This window comes from Bos taurus, chromosome 11 (genome assembly GCF_002263795.3).
Source record: "Bos taurus isolate L1 Dominette 01449 registration number 42190680 breed Hereford chromosome 11, ARS-UCD2.0, whole genome shotgun sequence".
Classification (NCBI taxonomy): domain Eukaryota; kingdom Metazoa; phylum Chordata; class Mammalia; order Artiodactyla; family Bovidae; genus Bos; species Bos taurus.
Window position 1 is genome coordinate 95094901 of NC_037338.1, and position 12069 is coordinate 95106969.

The window sequence follows — 12069 nt, forward strand, 5'->3', positions numbered from 1 at the left end:
GCAGCTTACATCCAAGTATCCCCCAGATTCCATATAATACAAGACAGTACTCACTGTGGAAATGTGCCTGGTGGAATGATGCCTGAGACATTTCACAGACAATGTTACCAAGACTAATTGGAGAGTGAGGTGTGGGTTTTGTTCAGTGAATTGTTTAGCTGAGTGTCACATTGGGTGAGCTGTAAGTCACTTCTAGGTTGGAGTAGGTCATTCATTTATTGTCAATAAACTCTGATACTTTCTCTGTGCCAGAGAGGGATGCCGAGGGAAGCACACTGAAATCACTGCTTCTTATCAACGAGCAGACATGTTACTGAAATTTCCTAGGTGGATGATGTAAGCAAACTCCAATTCCCTGCAAGAAGAGCCAAGAGTAAAATTATTTCTTCTCTTCCAACAATTCCATATGATGTTTCCAGGTCTGGCAAAGACATTCCCTCTATTTAGAATCACCGAGTCTTAGCTTTCCAAGAAAATTCTAATGTAGCATTTCATTTAATCTACAAACAACCCTGTGAAGAAGTTATTATATCCTTCCTGTAGGAGAGGAAGCCAAGAGACCCAGTGATTTACACAGATCTACCAGCTAAAGAATGGAACAGCCAGGATTAGAACTCAGTTCTTCCCAACTTTGAAGTTCACATTCCATTCTCTGCATGATGCTGACCTACAAGGCCCCCTCAATACCCCATTTACTGTGATTCTTTTTTGAGATTAAGTCCTCGGTGAAGAAAGTTTGTCTTCAAGAAGGAAGATCCCATTCTGAATTCCTTGATTATGGTTGGTTGAATAGCACCAGTTTTTCCCCCCCAAACCTTTCTTTTTTCTTGTTATGAAGGTAATTCATGCCTATTTTTAACAATTTGAACATCATAGGAACATTTACAATGTGTGAGTCACAGGTATTCCCCTCCCCCGAAATAACAGCTGTTAACAATATGGAACATATTCTTCCAGTCTTTCCCCATGCAAATATTAATAACACACACAAGTATCATAATAATTGTTAGCATTACAGAAATAAAGCATACCACACACCTTTACAAAAATTTAACACTATATTAAGAACATCGTTCACTGTCAATTCATAAAATCTGCCTCGTTCTTTCTAACAGGTGGCTTTAGACTGAATGTGTCCCCCTAAAATTAATATGTTGAAACATAATCTCCATTGTGAGGGTATTTGGAGGTGGGCCTTTGGGAGGTGATTAGGTCATGAGGGTGGAGCCCTAATGAATGGGATTAGTGCCCTTATAAAAGAGACTCCAGAGATCTCCCTCCCCTGCCTTCCTTCTGCCATGTGAGGTTATAGTGAGAAGATGTCCATCTGTGAACCAGAAAATGGGCCTTCACAAGACACCAAATCTGCCAGCATCTTGATCTTGGACTTCTCAGCTTCCAAAACTGTGTGACAAGTTGTGACTTTAAAACATCAAATTTCTGCTGTTGTTTTAAAGTCACACAGTCTATGGTGTTTTTGTTACAGCAAACCAAACTGACAAAGACGTAGGTGCATGATAATTCAAAGTACAGATCCATAATTTTTCTCACCACTCCCCTGTCGATGCATACTTTGCCTGTTGCCTTTTATCATTTACAAAAAAACTTTGCTGGAAGGATTCTTGAACTCTGTCCTGTTGTGCCCTACACTCCTTAGTTGAAGTATTTATAATCTCAACTGAGCACTTCTGTGAATGGCTTATTCAATATTTCTCTCCCTTACTAAGCTCTGAGAGTTTTTAAGCGAACCTAAAGGGATCTTGTCTGTGTGTTCATGAGATTATCTCGGTGGTGCTTAGTTCAGGGTCTGGTACACAGTAGACTGTCAATAAATTATTTTGTGTGAACACCTAAAGGAACACATTACTGAGTGGATCTGTGCATACTTGCGTTTGTGTCTGCAGGGCACATCACTAAAAGGAGAAATGTCAGGCCCAGGGTGTGCTTCTTTGAAGCATGTTTACAGGCTGCAAAGTTGCTTCTGGGGGGAAAAAAAAAGAACTAATGAAGTTAGGAGGTTAGGAGAGGGCTGGTTTCCCCACACTGCAAGGAAGACAGGCTTTGGGAGAACATGAGGGTATAGTTGTAGTCCATTATGTCCCATGTCGGTTGCAGGGAACCCAGTGATGACACTTCCCCAGACTGCCATTAAGGAGCTCTCACCTGTCGCCTGCTACCCAGAGAAGAAAGGAAATACGAAGTTGCTTTGCCTCAGCAGGGGAGACAGCCCCCTCCCCAACCCCAGCACGTGTGGGCACTGCCTGCTTCTAGCTACCCCCCACCCGGCCTCCAGCCCCTTGGTCTCCCTGCTACCTGGCAACCAGCAGTTAAAGATGCAGCCTTTGAAGCCTCTGTCTGCCCTGCCAGCTTTGGTATGGCCACCCCGTGCCCTCTCCTCAAAGTCAGAACAGGACCAACACCCAATATCTGACTTTAAAACCAGGGATTATGCCACAGCTGCGTGGGGCTGAGACCTCAGGCAGTGGGGGCAGCAGCAGAGCCTGGGGCCAGGAGTTAGAGAAGTAAAGGGACAGCCTGCAGGACCTCTCTGACTCAGGCCAAGAACTTTGTCTCATCTAAGGGATCGCCATGTGGGGTTTCAGCTGTATGTGCGCATGGGTGTTGGGACCTCCCTTGTGGTCCAGTGGTTAAGAATCCACCTGCCAATGCAAGGGGTGTAGGCTCCATCCCTGGTCCATGAAGATCCCACAGGACACGGGGCAACGAAGCCCCATGAGCCACAACTACTGAAGCCAGTGTGCCTACAGCCCGCTCTGCAAACGAGAGTGCATCTGTGCTCAGTTGCTCAGTCACGTCCGACTCTTTGCAATCCTATGGACCATAGCCCGCCAGGCTCCTCTGTTCATGGGCTTCTCCAGGCAAGAACACTTGAATGGGTTGCCATGCCCTCCTCCAGAGGATCTTCCCAACTCAGGGAAGGAACCCACATCTCCTGCGGCTCCTGCATAGCTGCATTCTTTACCACTGAGTCGCCAGGGAAGCCCCCCGCAATAAGAGTAGCCACTGTAATATGAAGCCCCCACATCGCAACTAGAGAGTAGCTCCCACTTGCCCCAATTAGAGAAAGCCCATGCACGGCAATGAAGACCCAGTCCAGCCAAAATCAAAACACAGGTGATGTGCCCAAGAGAACAGTTGGGACTACTTTTAGACTGCGGTGGTGGAAGGTAGCACTCCAAGGAGGTAGCATTTGGGCTGGGAGAGGGAGCCAGCCCAGTAATGACCTGGAAACAGAGTGTTCCTGGGGGAAGGCATGAAAAGTGCAGGGGCCCTGATCCAAGAACGAACTTGGTGTTTGATGGTCTGAAAGATGATCAGAACTGGAACATGGTAGGCCAGGTCAAGTCAAGCAGGACCTGGTAGGCATGAAAAGCATTTGGATCTTGTTTTGCATGCAGTGGGAAGTCATTTCCTACTTTGTATGCAAGTTACTGTTGAACATCCATTCATTCATCACTCATTCATTCAATCAGCCAGTTGGCCAGTCAGTTGACAATCCTTCTCTGAGCCAAAGCACAGAGACTGGGGAGACAGATGAATGAGAGACAGCCCTTGACCTTGCAAATCTCATAACCTAGTGAGTAGACAGTGTGGATGCAGATACTTACAACCTAAAGGGACACGCAGAGGAATATTCAAGGTGCTATGACCCCAGAGCACTTGTTTCTGAAGTGGGAGGATCGGGGAAGACCTCCAAGAACACACGACACATTTGAGCTGGATCTTGAAACACCAAGCACTGCGATGAACCACTGCCGTGCTCGATATATATTTATTAAGGGAAAGAAGGAAGGCGGGGAGGGAAAGAAGGAAGGGAGGGAGGACGAGAAGGAAGAAGGATGAGAATTTTCCAAGTGCTAAAAAGAAAAAGAGCATCTGAAGCAGAAAGAAGTACGTGTGCAGAGTTTTGGCGACATGAGACAGTGTGGAAAGGGGTCATAGGTGATGTCCCAGGTAAGAAGTGAGCAGAACACTTGCCCCCTCCAGTTCAGGAACTCCTGCCATGCATGCCACATAGTAGACGCACAGTAAAAGGTGATGGGTGGGGTGGTATTTAATGTAACTTGCTGAATATTTCAGCCTCTTGACTTCAAGGCACATGCTGGAATTGTACCTCTCTGCCATATGTAGAATTAGGTGTGGTTATTTGACTTGTCTTGGCCAGTACAATATGAGCTGAAATGACATGAATCACCTCCGAACAGAAGCTTTAAGAGCTGGCAAGTGATTTGTGGTGCTCACTTTTCCCTGCCTCAGCAATCACAGAAGCCTGGAGAAAGAGCTTTGCGCAGCTCGGGTCCTTGAGGGGAATAATATAGATAGAGCAAAGGTCCTGTCTCCAGTCAACCTGAAGCGTGCAGACAGGATAAACCACTGAGATACGGGGTGGGGGTAGGGTGGGGTGGGGTTGTTACTGCAGCAGAACTGAACCTCTCCTGATTCACAGAACGAATGAGTGAGTGAGCAGAGCTGAGGGAGATTTCTGAATTAAGGCAGGGGTATGCGACCCCTTTGGAAGTTATGGGTGTGGAGAGGCTGTCAAGGAATTAATCATCTGAAGCCCATTAAAAATATTTCTTGAGACAAAAACTGTGAAGTCTGTTAATTTAGCCAGTCAAAGGGAACTAGACTATCCTGTCAGCCACCCTGACCTCTCCCAGTGACTTTCAGTTCTCTTCTTTCCCAGGAACAGCATTTGAGCTTCCTCCAGTACTCTTGCTTGGAAAATCCCCTGGACAGAGGAGCCTGGTGGGCTACAGTCCATGGGGTCGCTAAGAGTCAGACACGACTGAGTGACTTCACTTTCACTTTTCACTTTCATGCATTGGAGAAGGAAATGGCAACCCACTCCAGTGTTCTTGCCTGGAGAATCCCAGGGACGGGGGAGCCTGGTGGGCTGCCGTCTATGGGGTCGCACAGAGTCAGACACGACTGAAGTGATTTAGCATAGCATAGCATGAGCATAGCTGTAGCCTTGGTCCATCGATTGGTTCATTGATTGTTTCCCAAACCTTTCCTGTGACCTAGTCTCTGACAGAGATAAAGGTAGAGATAGAGAAAAAGAGGAAGAGAGAGAAAGATGTCCCCAGTAGGAGAGATTGAGTTGGCTTCCCTGATGTGTGAGCAAGGTATGGAAGAATGGGCCAGAGTTCATCAAATGGAAAAGGCAGGAAGAGGAACTGAGGCAGAACAGTCAACATGTGCAAAGGCATAGGGTTATGAAAGACAAGTGAGGCTCTCAGATGGACTGAATGGCAGTGGTGGAGCCAGAGGCTTAGGCGTGGAGAGCTTGTGAAGGGCTTTGAGTGGCACACCAAGGGATGTGGACTTCTGTCCTTACATCAATAGAGTCAGCTAAGGTCTTTGGGCAAAAGAAGATGGGTCTGGTGAGAGCTGAGTTTGGGCTGTGAGAAGTATCAGGCAGGGGTCCCCCAGTCCCCACCTTCCCACCTTGCTCTCTGGAAGTGCAGTCCCAGTGGGACTAGTCCTTGCTCTGTATTTCCAGTGTCTCCATCCTGTTGCTTAGCAACCTCCTGCAGAACCCCTACCTGCCTCCCAGATCCCAACCAAGCCCAGCCTTTGCCCAGCCAATAGCGTTGTTTCCTCCATCTTCTTATCTAGACAGGGACTTTTTAAACAAACAGCTACGAGTGAAGGCTTTCATGCCCACAACCTGGATTCAAGTCCCAGTCCACCAGTTTCCAGCTGGATGATTTGGCAAGTGAATCTCAGTTTCTTCATTGGTGAAATGGGACTGACAAGTGTATATACTTGATAATGTTGAAAGAGAAACAGCCCAAGGATAGAACTGAGCAAGGCACCTGGCACATAGTAAGGTTCAGTAAATGATCAATGTGATTATTATTAACAAAGCACTACCTTGTAGGGGACAAGAGTGGTGTTTAATGTGTGTACAGCACTGAGAAGGAGGGAACGTTACATATCTCCAGCTACTCTGTAAGCTCTTTGGACTCATAGCTTGCACCCAATATGCCTTGAATCTCCTTGAAGGCCCTGATCTACCTGTGTCCTGGAGGGTGGACTAGCCAGGTGGATGGAAGGTTTGTACCAGGGACGTCTCCCTAAGCACAGGGGTCTGTGTTTCTCTGTCTCTAAACCCTGGGACCAGGGATGGGCAGCTGTGATGTGCAGCTACGAAGGTCCACCTGCCTCTGCCTGAGATGGCCAGGTCTGCACACGTGATGATGCCCCACCCACTTTGGAAGGTGCCTTTAGTAAGTGGTATGCACTGGAAAATCCCAAAGGCTTCTTCTGAAATGAGCCTGGTTAAGTTACAAGCACAAAGGGCTTCCCTGGTGGCTCAATTGGTAAAGAATCTGCCTGCAGTGCATGAGACACAGATTTGATCCCTGAGTTGGTAAGATCCCCTGGAGGAGGAAATTTCAACCCATTCCAGTATTCTTGCCTGGGAAATCCCATGGACAGAGGAGCTTGGTGGGCTACAGTCCATGGGGGTTGCAAGAGTTGAAAATGACTTATCGACTTAATCACCACCACATACCAGCTCCTAAAAATACAGTCTAACCTCACACTATATTTGCACACCAGTGACTGTGCTTTCATCTTGCAGAAACCAAAAAAAAAAAAAAAAAAGGAGAAGGGCATGGCAACCCCCTCCAGTATTCTTGTTTGGAGAATCCCATGGAAAAAGGAGCCTGGCATGCTACAGTCCATGGGGTCGCTAAAGAGTCAGACATGACTGGAATGATTTAGCACACACACACACAATGGGTACAAAACAGACCTGGAGCTTTGGTCATACCCGAGTCCTTGGGATAATTGGGGTAAATTTTTCCTTAGGCCCAAGGAGGAAGGAGCCAGCCTCTGTGGCGTGACTGCTACATGCGGGCACTTGCACACTCAGAATCTCATCAAGTCCTCTCAGCACCCTTGCAAGTCACCCTTCTTATCTGACTTACAGATGGGGTCTCCAGACTCAAGAAGCCACTTGCCACCCAGTTCTAAGGAGCAGAGCCAGAGGAAGCAAGCTATACCTGATCCCCTAAACCAAAGACTTTAATTTCTATGAACTTAGGGGGAACATGTTCTAAAGAATCTCTTCTGCCAGGCTAAGCCCTGTTCACACTCTTTCTAGACAGTAAATCTGAGGATCTCACCCTCTAATACTCACCCTCAATGTGCTTGGAACCTTGCCATGGCCCACCTTGGCCTACTGGCTGTCCCTCACCTTCCCCTGAGTCTTTTCTAGCCCCCAGCAGGCACCAGTCCTTCGATCGATTCACTGCTCCTAATAATAACTCTGGCCTTTGCCCATGTTCTTCCCTCTGCCCACAGGACTTCCCTGCACCCAAATCTCTGCGTGGAAAACTTAACTTTTCCTTCCCGGCAAAGCTCCAGCCTCACATCATCTGAGAGACCATCCTTGGGGCTCCTATGAGAACTCCCTCTACATAGTCTGCTAAGGCACTGTTGTCTATTTAGGGTCTTTCTCCACCACTGAATCACAAAGTCCTTGAAAGCCAAGGTGCTTGTATGCCTCAGACTTCCAATTCAGCAGCTCACAGATTTTGGAAGTGAATATTGATCTCTGCACATGTGATCTTCCTCCTCAACAGAGGATACTTGAGGGCTATGACTCAAGGCACAGCAATGCCAAAGGTTCACTAAAGCCCTGCTATGACCTAGGTCACAGCCAAGCAGTTTATTTATTTATTTTTAATTAATTAATTTTGGGGGGGGGGCTGTATTGGGTCTTTGTTGTTGCACAGGCTTCTCTCTAGTCGCATCTAGTGGAGGCTACTCTAGTTGCAGTTCACGAGCTTCTCATTGCAGTGGCTTCTCTTGTTGCAGAGCACAGGCTCAGTACTCGTGGCACACAGGCTTAGTTGGTCTGCGGCATTGGAATCCTCCTGGATCAGGAGGTCTCCTGCCTTGGCAAGCAGATTCTTTTTTTACTGAGCCACCGGGGACACCCCCAAGCACTTTACATAGAATCGCTTATTGACTCCACGCACCTTGTGAGGAAGGTTCTTTTTTTATACCCATTTCACCCATGAGAAAACTGAGTCCCAAAGAGTTTAAACATCTTGCCCAAGGCTTCTTCATCTACTTAGCGACAAATCCAGGATTGTTAACTGAATCTGATGCCATTCTTTTCATATGTTTTTTCAATCTGTCAGAATTTACTGAGGCTCTGCTCTGTAGCAGGCGGTGTTTTAGGCACTGGGGACGCAACAGTGGACACTAGATAAGATGTGTTTGTGTTTGAGTATGAGTGTGTGAGTGTCTATGTGTGTGAGAATGAGTGTGTATGTGCAAGTGTGTAGGGGTGTGTACGCGTGTGTACATGCACACGCATGGTAGAGGGTGCAGGTGCTGACCAGGGTGAGGATTAGGGAAGGCTTCCCAGAAGAAGTGGCATGCAAGCTGAGATCTAAGAGTGAACCACTGTTAAGTTGGCAAAGGTGGGGGGTCAGGGAGCCACTAGGAGAGGGAGCAGCAGAGGTCAAGGCCTGGAGTGAGGAAGAATACAGTGGCTCAGAGGAACTGGGGGAGGAGGAGGGCAGAGGCTGGTGGGAGATGAGGCTGGAGAAGCAGGCAGGGAGTCCCATCACAGAGGGCCTTTCTAAGAAAAGTCACCTTCAGAGATTTTTGATGACTTAGCAATTCAGTGCCCACAGCCTGCTGAGCGTTCCTCTGTTAGAACAGAGAAGGGAGACCCAGAGGCTGAGAGGGAGACAGCCCAGCTCTCAGACAGCTCTGGAGTGGAGTGGAGCAATGTGGACTCCAGGGCCAGAAGCTGGGAACCCTGGGGGCTGACTGGCTGTGTAGCCCTGGGCAAGCTGCTTTATCTCTCTGAGCTGGTCATTCCATGTGAAATAAAGAGACCATTCCCTATGTAGGTGCCCTAGAAATGCTCAGCCCTTCATTTCCTCCTAGAGAAAGGCGCTTATTTTGCCCAAGAGGGCCAACTCAGGATGGAATAAAACATTTATTGGACATGCTCTGATTCCTTGCAACTCCCAGCAGGCAGTAAAACCCAGGGCGGAAAAGCTGTCCCAGGGACTCTCAAAGATGAAAGGCATCCACTGTAAGGCTGGGCTCCCTACCAGCCTCTTATGGGCCTTCGCTGCTAGCCTCCGGGCTGCCTCTCCACTCTGCCCAGAGGTCAAATAAGCCAAAGTCTGTTTTTTCCCATCTTTTCACTCTGCCCCTGGACCAAGGAGAGTCTGACAAGCCTGGAGCTGCCACTTTCCGGCTGTGTGTTCCTGGGTAAGTGGATTTCCCTCTCTGAGAATAGTGGTTAAGGAGGTGGGTTCAAGTTCCTTCCTAGCTGTAAGGCCTGGGGTAAGTTTCTTGTGAGACTCCACCTCCTTATGTGGAAAACGGGAGAAATAATTACCAATGTGATTTTTGCAAAGGACAAAATAGATGATGAATGGAATACATTTGCCTAAAGCCTGGCACACAGCACTCAATAACAGAGGGCGGTTGCCTTTGCCTTTTAGCTAGGAAAGGTTTTTATTAGAAGTAAAGGAGGGACTTCTCTGGTGGTCCAGCAGTTAAGAATCTGCTTGCCAATGCAAGGGACAGGAGTTCAGTCCCTGGTCCAGGAAGACCCCACATGCCGCAGAGCAACTAAGCCAGTGTGTCCCAACTACTGAGCGTGCACTCCAGTGCCTGCCACCCACAGCTGCTGAAAGCCGGGCGCCCTAGAGCCCGTGCTCCGCAATAAGAGAAGCCACCACAGTGAAGCGTGTCCACCACGACAAAGAGTAGCCCCCTGCGCGCCACAACTACAGAAAGCAACGTACAGCAATGAAGACCCAGCTCAGCCAAAATATACATAAATAAAATAACATAAAAAAGAAGTAAGGGAAATGTCAGCTTTGGTTGTTTTCACTGGGCTGAATACGCGTAATATAAAAGTGATCATTTTAACTGTTTTACCTGTACAATTCAATGGCATTAAATACATCCATATTGTCGCACAACCATCCCTGCCATCCTTCTCCACTCTCTCATCTTCCCAAACTGAAACTCTGCACTCACTAAACAGTAACTCCCATTCCGCCTCCCCCAGCCCCTGGCAGCCACCGTTCTAGTTTCTGTCCTGGGTACCAGGCGGCATTTTAGGCACCTGCTCCAGGTACCTCATACAAGTGGAACCACACAGTATTTGTCCCTCTGGCAGTGGCTTACAGACTTCATTCAGCATAATGTCCTCAGCATTCACCCATGTTGCAGCACGTGTCAGAATTTCCTTCCTTTTAAAGACGGAATAATATCCCACTCTATGTATATACCGTGTTTTGCTTATCCATTCATCTGTCGGTGGACACGGGCTGCTTCTATGTTTTGGCCACTGTGAAAATCCTGCTATGAACAGGAGTGTACAGAGGTATCTGTTTGAATCTCTGCTTTCAGTTCTCTTGGATGTGTACCTAGGAGTGGAATTGCCAGATTTATATGGTAATTCTATGTTTAATTTTTATAGAGTGTGTTTTAAGGCCTCCATTTCTTGAACTTAAATGGAGGCACCATGGCCAGAGAGGGGCTCCTTCTCCACCCCTCCTCCCTCTGCCCACCATCTGGCTTTGGTGCCCAACTCAAGCCTCCTCTGAGTTATGCTGACTTGTATTGTGCTGGGTATAGAAACTGGTGTGTTTCTGGCCCTCCATTGACACATGGCATCCAGCCATCCCTTATAGGGCAGCTCTTGCCTCTGGCTTCCACTTCAAAGAGGAATTTAGGGGCCCCCTCCTGTTTGATAGAGCTCCCTAGATGAAGCTAAAGCACTGCCGCCTTGGCTCAGCACCATTAGGCGGATTACCTCTTCCTGCTGACAGCCCAGGGGACCCCCACCCCAGGGCATCGGTGTCTCCACAGCGCCACTGGCTTTCAGGGTCTGCGCCTCAGCAGGTTGATGCCCTGGTCGCAGATATGAATTTTGGGACCAGACAGATCTGGGCTGGAGACCTGACTCTAGCAGTTGCTGGTTCTATGACTTTGAGAAAGCCACTTCTCCCTTCCGAGCCTCAATCTCCTCATCTATAAAATGGGGGCAGTAATAGACTCTGTGAATAGGGAAATTGAGCTAAGGCATGGAAATCCCTGAGCCTTCTGCCTGGCACAGAGCAAATGGTCGGTAAATGGAGCTGTCATGGCCGTAATCTTCACCTGGTCAGGCAGGAGACCAAAGGAGGCAGAGCTTCCAGATGGAGGGGGCAGGGTTGGGATGACAAAGCACCTCTGAGCGGGCCTCAAGGTCCCAGCTGAGGACACTTGCGAGGAGACTCCAGGTTGGTGAAGCCCAACTCCTTTCCTCCCCATGGGTCTATCTTTTCTTTCTCTTTTTTTAATTTTATTTTCGGCTGTTCTGGGTCTCCGTTGCTGCTTAGGCTTTTCTTTCGTTATGGTGAGTAGGGGGCTACTTCGTAGCTACTTCGTGGTGTGTGGGCTTCTCCCTGCGGTGGCTTCTCTTGTTATAGAGCACAGTCTCTAGGGAACGTGGGCTCACTAATTGCAGCTCCCAGACTCTATAGCACAGGCTCGATAGTTGTGGTGCACAGGCTTAGTTGCTCCGTGGCATGTGGGATCTTCCCGGACCAGGGATCCAACCTGTGTCTTCTGCATTGGCAGGTGGATTCTTTACCACAGAGTCACTAGCGAAGCCCCCAGGGGCCTATCTTAATTTAAATTCCCTTTCCTTATTATGAGTTGAAGTTGGGGAAGGGAGTGTGCATTTATGGAATATCACTATTGTGCCTTATTGTGTCTCATGGAAAAAGTGTCATCCTTACAACTTTATCATTCTTTGATTGAATAGAAGAATTTTTGTGAGAAAATTGGCATTTATGAGAAAAATGTCATCAAAATGGGCATGTACAGGAGGCAGCGATATGGAAGTTGCCTCCTCATCTCTCTTTAAATCACTGTATTTGAACAGGACATTAGTGTTCACATGATTCTGTCACATGCTGCGTGGGTCACCTTGACCCACTTTACAGATGGTGACACTGAGGCTCTGAGGTGTGAAATGGGCCCCACAGAGGACTGGAGTTG

At 48.0% G+C, this 12069-nt stretch overlaps 1 long non-coding RNA gene across 1 annotated transcript; it reads right to left on the reverse strand.

Moving 5' to 3' along the window:
* Positions 1 to 202: 202 nt before the first annotated feature.
* Positions 203 to 5709, reverse strand: LOC112448886 (uncharacterized). The gene is made up of 3 exons (XR_003037354.2): positions 5473 to 5709; positions 1887 to 1981; positions 203 to 355 (listed from the first exon to the last, which is right to left on the reverse strand). It is a non-coding gene; the product is annotated as an uncharacterized lncRNA (long non-coding RNA).
* Positions 5710 to 12069: the final 6360 nt, after the last annotated feature.